Below are 4749 nucleotides of genomic sequence, written 5' to 3' on the forward strand. Positions count from 1 at the left end.
TAGCTTCAGAGGGAGTAAATAGTAGTTGCCGGAAGGGAGTAAATTCAGGACAGCACAGCTGGAAGGGAGGTGGGACGGGGACGGGGGTGTCATTGCTGTTCAGATGACTGAGGAGTGAGACGTACACGTTTCAATACACTGGACTGGGCAGGAGCAACAAGCACAAATGCCTCATAGCCTGCAGGATCGGGGTGCTATCGTAGCCTGAGCAGCACGCCCGTGTGTGGCGTTAGCGAGTGGTGACGCCTGTGGCGCCTGGAACGAGCCAGAGGAAGGTGGGTAAAGCGTGATGAGAGACACTGGGGAGAAACGGCGTCAGCTGACACCGAGGCAGGAAATGAGGACAGGCTGCATGCGAGCCACACATTGTTCAGAAGCGCCGAGAAGGGCCAGTTTGGAGGAAGAGGAGGATGGAGGGGATGCTGGTTCATCCAGTGGAGCTTTTCCCCCGCGCTCAGTGACGTGGCCCCGACAGCAGGTGAGTCGGGGTGCCCACACTCAGCTTTTGAAGCCTGACCGTTTCCCGTCTCCTCAGCCAGAAATAAGAAAACCAGGAGAGTTTTACAAATACATGCTGGCATGTAAAAAATCTTCTAGAACAAAACCAAAAAAAAACCCCTACTTTTAATTTCTTGCATTTTCTTTGTTATTATCAATAATATCCCTGTGTGCACAGATACACAGTCTGATATTAGTGTGTCCCCAGGACCTGTGGTGAGGTACGTGAGAAAGGAAAGAGAGAAAGAAAAGGTGGAATTACAGTGAAGGAAAGTGAAGTGTCTCCAGCTTAAAAACAAACAAAACATTGTCATGAGTATTCAAAGTCGAAACCTGAGTTAAAAGCCCAAGGATTTTGCAAATCCACGCGCTCTTTATTAATTCGCCTGAGGAAAAACTTCCAGGAGCTCACAAAAGATTTCTGAATGCAGGGCGTGGGGGCGGAGTGTAAGTAGACGGAGGGCACCGTGAATTCCTGAATTCCGAGAGGGTTCCGAGTGCGCTGACAGCCTGGTAAACAAGTGAGCAGTTGCCTTCCTGACACAAACACTGGGACTTGGCTAGTTTTGATTTCCAGCTCCGGTTCTGTGCGCCTGTGCCACCGAAATGAAGATTTCTCACTTTACATCGCACCATTCTTGATGGGGCCAGAGCTGGCACAACATTGCATTTCTTCTAGAATGACTTCACCCTCGCCACAAAACTGCAACAGCTCACATGGCAACACAGTGTTGTATTTATGACTGCCTCTCCTTTCTTCTTTCCTGTTTCTTTCTTCCCTTTTCCATCTTCCTTTCGTTCTTTTCTTTCTGTAAGCAGAAAAAATCGTGTGGTTGGAGGCAGGGCTCAACACAATGGGATCTAATGAACAGTGCGCGTTGCACTAGAGAGGCTGTAGCTGGATTACTGCTGGTGCCAATCAAGTCAGAAACATGAACCAGGTAACTGCAGGTCTCGGCTCCAGGATGGGGGGGGGCGGGAATTGCTCTGTGGGACTCCCTGGGGTCCTGGGAGGGAGCAGGGCTTTGCAGGGACAAAGTGCCACTGAGCTGCTGAGTGTTGCCTTCCCAGAAATGGGATGGATGGCTGCCACTCTGAGAAAGCCTGCCATGCGGGCCCACGGCTTTCCTTCTGGAGAACTTGCCGGAGTCCAGGAGGGGAGACACACCGGCAGGGAAATGTGTATTTGGAGGTGCTGAACAGGGCGGGAAGAAAGAAAGTTATGGGCGATGGCTCACTCATGACCAAAATGATGTGGCTCCACCTGGATTTGGGGGCTGTGAGTTATGTGCAGGGTGAGGAAGGTGTTACAGGTGGAATCATGTCCTTCCAAATTTCATATGTTGGGGTCCTAAGGCCCAGGACCTCAGACTGTGGCCTGATGTGGAAATAAGGGAATTGCAGGTGTCATCAGTTCAGATGCAGTTACACTGGAGTGGGGGTGGCCTGATCCACTATGACTGGCATACTAGGAAAAAGGGGCTATCTGGATCCTGTCACAGACAGGGAGACCAGGTGAAGATGAAGACAGAAGCGAGGGTGCTGCATCTACACACCAGGGGTTCCCAAAATTGCCAGCAAACAAGCAGCAGCCAGGAGACAGGCCCGGAGCAGATTCTCCCTCACGGCCTCAGAAGGACCAGCCCTGCCGACACCTTCATCTCGGACTTCCGGCCTCCAGAATCAAAACAATTAATTTCTGTTAAGTCCTCAGTTTGTGGTGCTTTGCCAGGCGACCCTGGCAAAGTGATCCAACTCAGATCTATTGACTCATCAACTTGGAGAGCAGGGCCCGGTCAGCCCAGTCATCTGTGTTTGAAACATGCGCCAGGAGATGCTGGTGCAAATTCAAGTTTGAGAAATATTGCTTGCAATCATTAGATCCAACTAGAATAATCTGGAGATGTTTTCTTAAAAAATGAACTCTGGACTCTCTTCCTAGCAATTACCATCCTCTCCAGACCACCCCCCACCCCCACCCCGGTTTACTGAGTCGGAGTCTCACAGGTATTTCTTGAAATACGTTCTGAATCGGAGCCCAGGTTATCTTATGGTGGGTCTGACGCCCAGTTTATCTTATGGTAGGCCTGATGCTTTTTCCATTTACAAGGTAATTGCTTTTCCAGTGAGGAATCCTCACTTTTGTAGAGTGTTTCCCTGTTTATAACACACTTTAACATGAATCATCTCATTTGCTTAATTTTAGATCCTGACCCACTAGTGGGGAAGAATAAAAAGGAGCAACTTTCATTGGCTCCGCGGTCCCTCGGCGAGTTGGGCATGAGACATGGGTGGGTCTGTCTCCCAACTTCCAGGTAAGTGCTCAGGGACGCCCTGGGTTCTGGAAGGATCCCAGGAGCTTGGTTTATAGCCAGAGAATCTTGCAGTACTTGCTTATTTAGTGCTTGGTCATTGGTTTGTTGGTTGGCTTTATTTGGGGAAGAATTCTCAGAGGCAGCCCTGACCGTGTCCCCCTGCCAGCCCTCAGGGCCGCCTCTGTCTCTCTATCGCCTTCAGCACAGCACTCAGCTTCCTGGCCCTTCACAGTTTGCCCCAACTTGCTGGGCGAGACTGATTTCCCACGTGTGCCTGCCCCTCCCCCATGCTCTGTGTCATTAGTTATAATGACAATAAAGACATGGGCTAGGTAGCCCTTACCATGCCTTGCTCTAGGCTTTTCCCCAAAGTCAGTGTGCAGACAAGTCCCCTGGGATCAGGTTCTAATTCAGTGTCTGAAGTGGCCTCACAGCTCTGTATTTCTAATGAGCTGCTCGTGCACAGGTCGCGCTTTGCGGACCAGGCACTGAGCACATACTAACTTACTTACTCCTCACAACAAGCTGTGTGGTTGGTGTTATCGTTATTCCTACTCTTCAGATGAGGAAACTGAGGCACAGGATGGTGACAGAGATGGGATTTGAACCCAGAAAGTCTGGCTGTAAGGTCGATTTTCTTGTCCACTGTGCTACTTTTGAAACATGCACAACGAGCTATTTGTGGTTTCTGAGTACACCTCCTTTCTCTCCTCCATGCCTCTCATGCAAGTTAATCCACCGATTTCCTCCCCTCAGTGTTCTCATCTGTGGAATTGGGCGATGACAATAGCTACTTCATGGGGTCAGTATGGGGACTGAATAAGACCATCCTGAGGCTGACTTCTCCTCCCGCTCTTTATTATCATGTGGTTAATAATGTGGATTTAATCCCACTGCCCGTGTTCGAGCTGCCTCTCCAGGACTTCTTAGCTGTGGTACCCAGTGTGTTACTGAATCTCTGTAACTGTTTCCGCCTCTAAGAAGGGAGTGATGAGAATTCCTATCTCACAGAGTTATTGGGTGAAGGATGAACTAGAAAATGCATGTGAGAGCTCTTCCTGGAAGCTGGACATGTAGGAAGGTGTTAAAAACATGGTAATTATTATTATTTTCATTCAGTGAATACACCTCTTTCAGCCACATTCTTATTCAATTAATATTCTAAGCACTTTCACATGTACCATCTTACTTAATCTCTATAAAAATCTTATGCAGTACGTATGTATTTGCACCATACAGGTGAGAGCACTGAGTCACAGAACCGGTATGACCGGCTCAATGCCACGTGGTTCGTTATCGGAGGAACAGAGTTGAAACCCCCCAACCATGCCCTGCAGTTCTCCTTTCCACAGTGGTCAGTGGTGTGACCTTGGCAATGAGACACCCACCAAATGCAGAAAAAAAAGAGCACCCAAGTGCGTGAACTTTTTGTACCCTGCAACTCACCTCATATTTCTCCTGTAGCTCTGGCTTGTCTGTGGGGACACTTAAGTCATTTCTTTTAATCATGTCTCTACAATGCCGTCTTTATTTTCACATTCTCTGATGGTGGCTGCTGTCGGGATACTCCTTGCTGTGGTGGCAAGGGTGGAGTAGGCATGTCCAGCTCTGGTAACCAATCTCCCCTTGACCTTTAGACGCATCCCTTTAGCTGGTCCCTGATGGCCAAGCCTGCAGAGGCAGGATGTTGGGGTCAGAGGGGAACCAGTTTAGCCTCCCTTGCTCCTGGTGGCACTGATTTCCCCCTTTATCTTCTATGAATCGGGGGGAGGAGCAGTTGATATAAAATGTGAAAGCCGAGTCCAGTTATCTCAGCGCAGCGTGCTCCCATGACCCACACAGTGCTCTGAGATGAGCTGAGTATCGTCTAGGTGGTAGGTGAGTATTTTCCTGAGTGAATCGGAATATTTCCTGAGGTTGGCGGCTAGCTTACACT

At 49.3% G+C, this 4749-nt stretch overlaps 1 long non-coding RNA gene across 2 annotated transcripts in view; it reads left to right on the forward strand.

Annotated features, from left to right (window-relative positions):
* Positions 1-4749, forward strand: part of LOC109372306 (uncharacterized) — a 166760-nt gene that overhangs the window by 150280 nt on the left and 11731 nt on the right. For both annotated transcript variants that reach the window (XR_002122030.1, XR_002122031.1), the window contains exons 2-3: positions 1318-1439; positions 2705-2813. This is a non-coding gene — a long non-coding RNA (uncharacterized LOC109372306). The remainder of the gene's footprint in view (positions 1-1317; positions 1440-2704; positions 2814-4749) is intronic.

This window comes from Hipposideros armiger, unplaced genomic scaffold, assembly GCF_001890085.2.
Source record: "Hipposideros armiger isolate ML-2016 unplaced genomic scaffold, ASM189008v1 scaffold_622, whole genome shotgun sequence".
Lineage (NCBI taxonomy): Eukaryota > Metazoa > Chordata > Mammalia > Chiroptera > Hipposideridae > Hipposideros > Hipposideros armiger.